This window comes from Arachis ipaensis, chromosome B09, assembly GCF_000816755.2.
Source record: "Arachis ipaensis cultivar K30076 chromosome B09, Araip1.1, whole genome shotgun sequence".
Classification (NCBI taxonomy): domain Eukaryota; kingdom Viridiplantae; phylum Streptophyta; class Magnoliopsida; order Fabales; family Fabaceae; genus Arachis; species Arachis ipaensis.
Window position 1 is genome coordinate 25,903,299 of NC_029793.2, and position 12,775 is coordinate 25,916,073.

Here is a 12,775-nt window from a genome sequence, read left to right on the forward strand (position 1 = left end):
CAATTGTCAATTATTTCATTGCATTTTCGAAATTATAATACTAACATTGAATAATGGTATAAAATACTAAGAATGTACATGAATTTGGTAAAATTAAGTTTATCTTAATTTAGATCCGACTCTAAATATATACTGGATTTATTTTTTATTAGATTTTAACTGACTAATTCGACCCCAAATTCAATGAAATTTAAACATTTTCGAGTCACAATTATACCAGGTTCAAATCGGGTAAAAATTAGGCCTTTAAAACTTTAACAATAAGTTATAAAAAAATTATTTATAAAAAAATTTATTTATGATATATTTATTTATAAAAAAAAAATTTGTTATTAAGAACGGGTGAAGTCAGGTTCGTTTTGATCTGAATTCAATTCTAAATAATGACTGGGTCTATTTTTGAGATCCTTATACAACTCTAGATCCGGTGAAATACTTTTGTGTCACACTAAAACCGGGTTTAAAACGATATTGTTTGGATCTTGATAAACTTTATGTCAAAAAATTATGATATACTTATTTATAAAGAACAAAAAAATATACTTGTTACTGAGAAGTTAATATCTATATTTGAACTTGAATTTGTCCACAAATTCTAATTTGATGTTTTTTTTATCTATTTTTTAATTCAACAAGTGTAATTAAAAATAAAATAATAAGTTTATAATTAATATAACATAATATTAGAATTAATTTAAAATATATATACCTTTTTTAGTTCTCTTAGGCTGCGTTTCTTTTCAGAGACAGGGACAGAGACACAAAATCGTGTTTGACAGATGAGACATAGACAAAGACATTGTGTCCAGAGACACTGAATTAGTGTATTTTGTGTCCATCCTGGCAGAAAGGACACAGAAACACTAACAAGGGATACAACTTATTTTTTATTTTTTCTTTCATTATTCTTGTTAATTTTTTATAATTATATTTTTTATTATTATATTTTTCTTCTCAAATTTTTTAAATAAAAAAATGAGAATAAATTGAATTTTCATAATTTGTTCTAATTTATCACTAAACAGAATACAAGAACACCAAATTGTGTCTGTCTTTTGTTCTTGTTCTCAGTATCTTGTCTTGTTTTCTTCTCAGAAACAAACGCAGCCTTAAAGTGCACATGGACTGAGTCTATTTTTGAAAACCTTACTCGACCCTAAACCGATGCAATCACACCAAATAAACTCCTAAAATATTCAGATTTGGACCAAATCTTTAAATTAGACTAGATCATATACACCCCTATAAAATACGAATCAATTTCTTTAAATTTACCGTCTTTTGAACTTTAGTAAAATCCACTTTGAAAATCAAATAATATAGTGTAAAAATAATAAAAAAAAGTTGAATTCTCATGCACAAATCTAACTAGTCACGTGTATGTGATACAATTTAGCCATTATGGTACATTCATAAGCTACCATTACCTTCGCAATTTCTTCTTCCTTTTTCTCTGTAACACCTACCACACAGAGCCTTATGCTTAAGTCATAAGATAGAGGTGACGAGGTATTACGACCTCTAAAAATAAAATTTAGTACATATAGTATTGTGAAGAATGATTATAGCTAGAAGCCTTTGAAGAAAATGGATAAAACAAAACCGTTAAATAAAAAAGCGCAACACTCCAATCGATAACGTAACGAAACAGATAAGAGATAAGCTAACACAAGAATATATCCAAAGAGTGCCAAAAACACAAATATCCAAAACTCAAGATCCGGTTGCGAAGAAAACCGGTCCGAGCATAGAAATATATACATGTAAATATATAAAGCAAGAAACCCAAAAGAAACCCAAAGGGCGAAATACAAAACCTATTCTCCAAAATAACCTCTAAAATGAGTCAAAACAGTATATTCATATACATTATTTAGTGGAGATAAAAGTATCTAAGTGATGAGCGGATAATTTATACGCTTTTTGGCATTGTTTTTAGGTAGTTTTTAGTATGTTTTAGTTACTTTTTATTATATTTTATTAGTTTTTAAATAAAATCACATTTCTGAACTTTACTATGAGTTTGTGTGTTTTTCTGTGATTTCAGGTATTTTCTGACTGAAATTGAGGGACCTGAGCAAAAATCTAATTCAGAGGCTGAAAAATGACTGCAGATGCTGTTGGATTCTGACCTCCCTGCACTCGAAATAGATTTTCTGGAGTTACAGAAACCCAATTGGCACGCTCTCAATTGTGTTGGAAAGTAGACATCCAGGACTTTTCAGCAATATATAATAGTCCATACTTTGCCCGAGTTTTAACGATGCAAACTGGCGTTCAAACGCCAACTTCCTGCCCTATTCTGAAGTTAAACGCCAGAAACAGGTTACAAACCAGAGTTAAATGCCACAAACAGGCTGCAACCTGGCGTTTAACTCCAAGAGAAGTCTCTACACGTGTAAAGCTCAATGCTCAGTCCAAACACACACCAAGTGGGCCCGAAAGTGGATTTCTGCATCATTTACTCATTTTCTGTAACCCTAGTTACTAGTTTAGTATAAAAACTACTTTTAGTGATTTATTTTACATCTTTGGATGTTTAGTCCCTAGACTTGAGAGGCTGGCCATTTGGCCATGCTCAGCATATTTTCACTTATGTATTTTCAACGGTGGAGTTTCTACACCCCATAGATTAAGGTGTGGAGCTCTGCTGTTCCTCATGAATTAATGCAAAGTAGTATTGTTTTTCTATTCAATTCAAGCTTATTCTTATTCCAAGATATTCACTCGCACTTCAACCTGATGAATGTGATGATCCGTGACACTCATCATCATTATCACCTATGAACGCGTGCCTGACAATCACTTCTGTTCTATCTGCAATAGCTTGAGTGTGTATCTCTTAGCCTCCATTCCGAAAGATCGGAGTCTTCGTGGTATAAGCTAGAATCAATTGGCAGCATTCTTGAGATCCACAAAGTCTAAACCTTATCTGTGGTATTTCGAGTAGGATCTGGGATGGGATGATTGTGACGAGCTTTAAACTCGTAAGTGTTGGGCGTAGTGACAGACGCAAAAGGATCAATGGATCCTATTCCAACATGATCGAGAATCAACAGATGATTAGCCGTGCGGTGACAGCGCATTTGGACCATTTTTACTGAGAGGACGAACGGTAGCCATTGACAATGGTGATCCCCCAACATACAGCTTGCTATGGAAAGGAGTATGAATGATTGAATGAAGGCAGTAGGAAAGGAGAGATTCAGAAGGAGTAAAGCATCTCCATACACTTATATGAAATTCTCACCAATGAATTACATAAGTATTTCTATCTTATTTTGTATTTTATTTATATTTTAATTATCAAAACCTCATAACCATTTGAATCTGCCTGACTGAGATTTACAAATTGACCATATCTTGCTTCAAGCCGACAATCTCCATGGGATCAACCCTTACTCACGTAAGGTTTATTACTTGGACGACCCAGTGCACTTGCTGGTTAGTTGTGTGGAGTTGTGAAAAAGAAGTTGAGATTATGAACGTGCGTACCAAGTTTTTGGCGCCGTTGAGATCACAATTTCATGCACCAAGTTTTTGGCGCCGTTGCCGGGGATTGTTCGAGTTTGGACAACTGACGGTTCATCTTGTTGCTCAGATTAGGTAATTTTATTTTAATTTTAAGCTTTTTGTTTTTATTATTTTTTTCGAAAAATTTTTAAAAAAATAAATTATTCTATGACTTCAGAATTTTTAAGAATGAATTTTAGAGTTTCATGAGATATGTTGAATCCTGGCTGGCTATTAAGCCATGTCTAATCTTTTGGACCGAGGTTTCAACTATCCTTAGAAGAGCTTCTTTGTCTTTCTCAGCAATTTAGCTGTTGTATGTAATGATATGCTAAAGCTTGGCTGGCCATTGGCCATGTCTAGTGTTTTGGACCGGAGCTTTCACTGAAAGCTTGGCTGGCTAGTAAGCCATGCCTAATTCCTGGACTGGAACTTTAGACTAACATTGCATGATTCCTGGAATTCTTATTAAAAATTTTTGAAATCCTTATTTTACTTTTTCAAAATAATTTTCGAAAAATCCAAAAAAATTTAATAAAATCATAAAACCAAAAATAATTTTGTGTTTCTTGTTTGAATCTAGTGTCAAATTATAAGTTTGGTGTCAATTGCATCTTTTTAACTTTTCACTAAAATTTTCGAAAACTCATGCATAATGTTCTTCATGATCTTCAAGTTGTTCTTGATGAATTTTCTTATTTGATCTTTGCATTTTCTTGTTTTGTATCTTTTCTTGTTTTTCATATGCATTTTCAATTTGTTAATGTCTAAAGTTTGAAAATTTCTAAGTTTGGTGTCTTGCATGTTTTTCTTTTCTTAAAAATTTTTAAAAATAAGTTCTTGATGTTCATCATGATCTTCAAAGTGTTCTTGGTATTCATCTTGACATTCAAAGTGTTCTTGCATGCATTATTAGTTTTAATCCTAAAATTTTATGTTTTGCATCTTTTTGTTGTTTTTCTCTTTCTTCATCAAAAATTCAAAAATAAAAAAAATATCTTTCCCTTATTTTGCTCATAAATTTCAAAAATTTGGATTGATTTAGTCATAAAGTTTTAAAATTTAATTGTTTCTTATTAGTCAAGTCAAATTTTCAATTTAAAAATTCTATCTTTTTCAAATCTTTTTCAAAAATAAAATCTTTTTCATTTTTTCTTTCATATTTTTGAAATTTTCAAAATTTATTTTCAAAATCTTTTTCTTATTTCTATTTCATATTTTCAAAATTAATGCTAACAATTAATGTGATTGATTCAAAAATTTTAAGTTTGTTACTTGCCTAGTAAGAAAGGTTCAATCTTTAAATTTTAGAATCATATCTTTTGTTTCTTGTTAGTCAAGTAATTAACTTTAATTTTAAAAATCATATCTTTTTAAATTTTTTTTCAAATCTTTTTCAAAATGATTTTCAATCATATCTTTTCCAAAAATCAATTTTCAAAATCTTTTATAACTTGTTATCTTTTCAAATTTGATTTTCAAATCTTTTTCAACTAACTACTTAACTTTTTGTTTGATTTTAAAAGTTTTCTATTTCAATAATATCTTTTTCACAACCACCTAACAAATTTTTTCTCTCTAATTTTCGAAAACTCATCCCCATTTTTTCAAAATTCCTTTTAGTTAACTAATTGTTTTAAATTTTAATTTAATCATATTTCTGTTTTTAATTTTCGAATTCTAACTAATAATTAAAATAAAAACAAAAATTTTTTTCTTTTTATTTTAATTTAAATTCGAATTCTTCTCTCTCTCATCTCTTTCTATTTATTTATTTATCTACTAACACTTCTCTTCTACTCATAATTCGAACCCCTATTCTTCTCTGTGTTCGAATTTTTCTCTTCTCCTTCTTCTATTCTTCTCTTCTTCTACTCACATAAAGGAATCTCTATACTGTGACATAGAGGATTCCTCTTCTTTTCTGTTCTCTTCTTTTTCATATGAGCAGGAACAGGGATAAAGATATTCTTATTGAAGTTGATCCTGAACCTAAAAGGACTCTTAAGAGGAAACTAAGAGAAGCTAAAGCACAACCCTCTGGAGAGGACCTGACAGAAATTTTCAATTAAGAAGGAGACATGGCCGAACCCAATAACAATGGTGGAGATGCAAGGAAGTTGCTTGGTGACTTTATTGCACCCTCTTCTGACTTCTATGGAAGAAGCATCTCAATTCCTGCCATTGGAGCAAACAACTTTGAGCTTAAGCCTCAATTAATTTCTCTAATGCAACAGAATTGTAAGTTTTATGGACTTCCATTGGAAGATCCTCATCAGTTCTTAGCTGAATTCTTGCAAATCTGTGACACTGTCAAGACCAATGGAGTTGATCCCGAGGTCTACAGGCTTATACTTTTCCCTTTTGCTGTAAGAGACAGAGCTAGAACATGGTTGGATTCACAACCTAAGAAAAGTCTAAACTCTTGGGAAAAGCTGGTCAGTGCTTTCCTGGCCAAATTCTTTCCACCTCAAAAGATGAGCAAGCTTAGAGTGAAAATCCAAACCTTCAGACAGAAGGAAGGTGAGTCCGTCTATGAAGTTTGGGAAAGATATAAGCAATTGATCAAAAGGTGTCCTACTGACATGCTTCCAGAATGGAGCATCATATATATCTTCTATGATGGTTTGTCTGAGTTGTCAAAAATGTTATTGGACTATTCTGCAGGAGGATCTCTTCATCTGAAAATACCTGCAGAAGCTCAGGAACTCATTGAAATGGTTGCAAATAACCAGTTCATGTACACCTCTGAGAGGAGTCCTGTGAACAATGGGACGCCTCAGAAGAAGGGAGTTCTTGAAATTGATACTCTGAATGCCATATTGGCTCAGAACAAAATATTGACTCAGTAAGTCAATATGATTTCTCAGAGTCTGAATGGATTGCAAGCTGCATCCAACAGCACTAAAGAAGCATCTTCTGAAGAAGAAGCTTATGATCCTAAGAACCCTGCAATGGCAGAGGTGAATTACATGGGAGAACCCTATGGAAACACCTATAATCCTTCATGGAGAAATCATCCAAATTTCTCATGGAAGGACCAACAGAAGCCTCAACAAGGCTTCAATAATAATGGTGGAAGAAATAGGTTTAGCAATAACAAGCCTTTTCCATCATCTTCTCAGCAACAGACAGAGAATTCTGAACAGAGCCATTCTGACTTGGCAACCATAGTCTCTGATCTATCCAAGATCACACTAAGTTTCATGAATGAAACAAGGTCCTCCATTAGAAATTTGGAGGCACAGGTGGGTCAGCTGAGTAAGAAGATTACTGAAACTCCTCCCAGTACTCTCCCAAGCAATACAGAAGAAAATCCCAAGAGAGAGTGCAAGGTCATAACCATGACCAACATGGCCGAACCTGGAGAGAGTGAGGAGGACGTGAGTCCCAATGAGAAAAGCCTCATGGGACGTCCTCTGGACAGAAAGGAGTTTTCCTTTGAGGAACCAAAAGAATCTGAGGCTCATACAGAGACCATAGAGATTCCATTGAACTTTCTTCTGCCATTCATGAGCTCTGATGAATATTCTTCCTCTGAAGAGGATGAAGACATCACTGAAGAGCAAGTTGCTAAATATCTAGGAGCAATCATGAAGCTGAATGTCAAGTTATTTGGTATTGAGACTTGGGAGGATGAACCCCCTTATTTTCACCAATGAACTGAATGCATTAATGAGGCAGACATTACCGCAGAAGAAACCGGATCCCGAAAAATTCTTCATACCTTGTACCATAGGCACCATAACCTTTGCGAAGGCTCTGTGTGACCTGGGGTCAGGAATAAACCTCATGCCACTCTCTGTAATGGAGAAACTGAGAATCTTTGAGGTACAAGCTTCAAGAATCTCACTAGAGATGGCAAACAAATCAATGAAACAGACTTATGGATTAGTAAAGGACGTGCTAATGAAGGTTGAAGGCCTTTACATCCCTACTGATTTCATAATCCTAGACACTGGGAAGGATGAGGATGAATCCATCATCCTTGGCAGACCCTTCCTAGCCACAGCAAAAGCTGTGATTGATGTTGACAGAGGAGAGTTGGTCCTTCAGTTAAATGAGGACTACCTTGTATTTAAGACTCAAGGTTCTCTTTCTGTAACCATGGAGAGGAAGCATGAAAAACTTCTCTCAATACAGAGTCAAACAAAACTCCCACATTCAAACTCTAAGTTTGGTGTTGGGAGGCCACAACCAAACTCTAAGTTTGGTGTTGAGAGGCCCCAACCTTGCTCTGATTATCTGTAAGGCTCCATGAGAGCTCATTGTTAAGCTATTGACATTAAAGAAGCGCTTATTGGGAGGCAACCCAATGTTATTTAATTATATCTGAAATTGAGGGACCTGAGCAAAAATCTGATTCAGAGGCTGAAAAAGGACTGCAAATGCTGTTGGATTCTGACCTCCCTGCACTCGAAATGAATTTTCTAGAGCTACAGAAACCCAATTAGCACGCTCTCAATTGCGTTAGAACGTAGACATCCAGGGCTTTCCAGCAATATATAATAGTCCATACTTTGCCCGAGTTTTGACAACGCAAACTGGCGTTCAAACGCCAACTTCCTACCCTATTCTGAAGTTAAACGCCAGAAATAGGTTACAAACCAGAGTTAAATGCCACAAACAGGCTGCAACCTGGCGTTTAACTCCAAGAGAAGTCTCTACACGTGTAAAGCTCAATGCTCAGCCCAAACACACACCAAGTGGGCCCGAAAGTGGATTTCTGCATCATTTACTCATTTTCTGTAACCCTAGTTACTAGTTTAGTATAAAAACTACTTTTAGTGATTTATTTTACATCTTTGGACGTTTAGTCCCTAGACTTGAGAGGCTGGCCATTCGGCCATGCTCAGCATATTTTCACTTATGTATTTTCAACGGTGGAGTTTCTACACCCCATAGATTAAGGTGTGGAGCTCTGCTGTTCCTCATAAATTAATGCAAAGTACTATTGTTTTTCTATTCAATTCAAGCTTATTCCTATTCCAAGATATTCACTCGCACTTCAACCTGATGAATATGATGATCCGTGACACTCATCATCATTCTCACCTATGAACGCGTGCCTGACAACCACTTCCATTCTATCTACAATAGCTTGAGTGTGTATCTCTTAGCCTCCATTCCGAAAGATCGGAGTCTTCGTGGTATAAGCTAGAATCAATTGGCAGCATTCTTGAGATCCGGAAAGTCTAAACCTTATCTGTGGTATTCCGAGTAGGATCTAGGATGGGATGACTGTGACGAGCTTCAAACTCGCGAGTGTTGGGCGTAGTGACAGACGCAAAAGGATCAATGGATCCTAGTCCAACATGATCGAGAACTGACAGATGATTAGCCGTGCGGTGACAGTGCATTTGGACCATTTTCACTGAGAGAACGGACGGTATCCTTTGACAACGGTGATCCCCCAATACACAGTTTTCCATGGAAAGGAGTATGAATGATTGAATGAAGGCAGTAGGAAAGCAGAGATTCAGAAGGAGTAAAGCATCTCTATACGCTTATCTGAAATTCTCACCAATAAATTACATAAGTATTTCTATCTTATTTTATATTTTATTTATATTTTAATTATCAAAACCTCATAACCATTTGAATCTGCCTGACTGAGATTTACAAGATGACCATAGCTTGCTTCAAGCCAACAATCTCCGTGGGATCAACCCTTACTCACGTAAGGTTTATTACTTGGACGATCCAGTGCACTTGCTGGTTAGTTGTGCGGAGTTGTGAAAAAGAAGTTGAGATTATGAACGTGCGTACCAAGTTTTTGGCGCCATTGAGATCACAATTTCGTACACCACTAAGCAAAAACATGAAACCGAAGTAAAGTCCCGAAAACAAGGATCTTCGCTAAATCCAGAAGAACTCCAGCATGCTTCATCGAGAAGCCTCACGTCCTGCATCTGAAAACCACAAAATCCGCATGGGTGAGAACCGGAGGTTCTCAGTATAGTAACAGTACCCACATATCTAACATGTATTGTCCTGGGAAAGCCGAAGGCAATCCTAGAACTTCCATCAGATAAATCAAAGCTTATAAACAGACTAAACTATAAATGGCAACTGACTAAAGATTCTTCAGTCTATCTATTACTTCCCTTTCCAAGTCCTTCAGACCTCCCAACCGCCAGCAATAATATAATATGACAAACACAGTTATATCAGACAAGAAGATATACAAATAGGAAACAGATATGGCATTTAGGCAATTAGCAAGTAATATGCAGTCAATTAGGCAGTTCCAAACAATTCAATAATATGTATATGATGAATGACTGTCCCTAATGGCTGATGATATCATCTGTCGGTTATATAGCCAACTCGACAAGTCCTGGTAGCTAACCATTGGACTGTCCCTCTGTCGTGCATCCCAACTCGAGTTATATTCAATACAATTTATATACGGGGGTGAGCTCATCCGGAACTTTCACAGTGTTCGGCCACACTTACGACATAGGGTCAGCAGAGTATCGAGTCTTCACCTGGAGCACGTGGTGGCTAGTCACTCCTTTCACCCAGGAAAACTCGTATCTCAGATAGTGGAAGTGCAACATTCACATTTCATTCAATACGCATATATGCAATCATACTCAGCCATAATCAATAATGGCTCCATCGTAACTCGGCAATAACTCAGCCATCCGGCTCATAGTTCAATCCAGAACCAGCCAATTTATTAACAAATACAGCCCTTCGGCTCATGGCACATACAGCACTTCCACCGCCATCCTCCGTATCTCGTATAATCATCTTTGATCATCATTGATCATAAATTTTCCCCTTTCTTCATTCACAAGTTACCACATCCCCTAGCTCCTTTCTCATTGCTAGGCATATCATAATGATTTAAGACATAAGGGGTGAGATCGGAGGCTTAAAAGTATGAAATTTGGCTTGAAAAACTCAAAAATTAACTTTGGGATGAAAATAGGGTCACGCGTGCGCGTCATCCACGCGCACGCATGGAATGCCTCAAAACACACCGATGCGTACGCGTCCCTCCACGCGCACGCGTGGATGGAAGAAAAACCAAGTGACGCCTACGCGTGGGTGTGTTTTGTGCCCCAAGCACAAAACTGGCACAACTCTCGGGAATTTTGGCTGGGCAACTATTTTTGCTCATCGACGCATACGCGTGGGCGACGCGCACGCGTGGGGAGTGAAACTTTGAAAACGACGCGTGCGCGTCGGCCACGCCTACGCGTGGGAGTGCGTTCTGCCAAAAATTTTACTAAGTTAAAAGCTGCAGAATTCATAGTTTCAAATCCCAATCTTCTGACGAGCATAACTTCTTCGTTTCAAATCATTTTTCACCCGTTCTTTAAATGACATAAACATCCCGGATCCAATTTTATTTCTAAACAAATTTTGCGCAAATCGGGGATCGGGAGTCCAAGTTATGCCTCATTAAAGTATGCCCAAAAACCACATTTTCATACAAAATCACAAAGTGCCATTTTTAAAACAAGCCAATTCCAACCCTTTTTAAATCCACCAAAACATACCAAAAATCACTTCAAGCCTCCTCAACTCATACATTGATATTTTTATCAAATCATAACCACCATCCCACCATTTAACCCATCTCAATCAAGAGGCTAAAATTCAAACACACATTACATGTCATACATCCTTCCTCATCCCAATTTTCAACAATACCATTTCCAATCAATCATCATTACACATAATCAATATCATACTCACCATCACCATGGTTTCACCCACAATTCAACCTCTATCAATCATCAAGCATATATCACAACATGCATATCTCTCATGCATCATACCATCAAGGCATCAATAATCATAATCAGATATATAACCACATAATATATCTCAACCATTCAACATCAACAATTCAATGCCTACCTTAGGGCCTCTAGCCTAAGTTTTTACACCACATTACATTTTAGATACAGGAAACCGAGACCATACGTTAGCCGATTTTTTCCGCTCAACCGGAGCACTTCCAAATTACTTTTCCACAAGCTCTCAAAGCTTCAACAACTCCAAGAACAGATTTTTATCACACCAAAGCCCTTTTCCAAGCTTTCTAAAATCTCAATCAAGCTCCAATATTCACATACACACTACCTAAGCCACAATTATCACATCTAACACAACAACTCAATACCCAAACATCATAGAACAACAAATTATACTAGGGTTGAGAGTCTTACCACACCCAAGGTTCAAGGAGACAAGATTAATCTTCTCCTTCAAGAGAGTTGGGTCCTATAACATCAAAGAGCCCAAAATCTCAACACTTTCTCCATGAAATTCGAAATTAAGGGATAAATAACTGAGATCAAATCGTGGCTTACCTCAAGAATAAAGTAGTGAGTTTTGTAGAGCTCTTCACAGTGAACGCGTGGCCGCAAACGATGCGACAATCGGAGCTTTAGATCAAAAGTTATGGTGGTTTGAAGATCAACCAAGGGTTAGAACTTGAGAGAGTGTTCTTCCCCCTTGTGCTTCCATTTTCAGCGTGAATGAGTGCTTAGTGAGGAGAGAGAGTCCTGAAAATTAGGATTTTTGGTTTAGTTATGTTGGGCCAAGGGCCCAATATGGGTCTGGTTGGCTCGGTTTGGCCTGTTCGATCCAATCTTGGGCCGATTTCTATAAAATTAGTTTCAAAATTCTCGTCTCAATCTCCTCTATCATATTAAGCCATAAAAATCACATTTTTGACTTTCTAAAATAAATTCTCATTTATGAGCTAATTAGTTATTAATTAACTGGATTTTACACTCTCTACTCTCCACTATCCACCATTTCTGGATTTTTTTCTCTCTTCTTCATATACAAGATTTTGTCCTTTATTTATTTATTTATTTATTTTTGGCACTTGAAATGCTTGAAGAAGCTCACAATGCATGAATAAATCGTTTCTTATACTTGAATTTATAGACCCTTTCATTTTCTTTAAAAAATAATTTTTTTTTAAACAACTCATTTTGTTTTAAAATATTGTTTTTTTTTTCCTTTTCATTTCAATTTGATTTCCTGATTCTTTAATTCAAGATGAAAAGCATGCTTTCCGCAGCTTAAAAATGAACATAATAAAAGTTTTATAACCCAATTCACTGCCAGCAAGATGGATAAAAACAAGAGGGAAAAAAAAAGAACAAAAGAAAGAGGTTTTTTACACCTTGCTAAATGACATTTGAAAATTTTAAAAAAGCAAAAAAGCCCTATCCTCAGATTCATCTAATTTCAGCATTGGCCCAATTTCACTTTCCAACGGATAAAA

The 12,775-nt window shown here is 35.9% G+C and overlaps 1 long non-coding RNA gene across 1 annotated transcript in view; it reads left to right on the forward strand.

Annotated features, from left to right (window-relative positions):
• The window catches only part of LOC110266532, a 13,869-nt gene extending 12,742 nt beyond the window's left edge, over positions 1–1,127 (forward strand). Inside the window, exon 3 of the long non-coding RNA XR_002353943.1 lies at positions 1,116–1,127. This is a non-coding gene — a long non-coding RNA (uncharacterized LOC110266532). The remainder of the gene's footprint in view (positions 1–1,115) is intronic.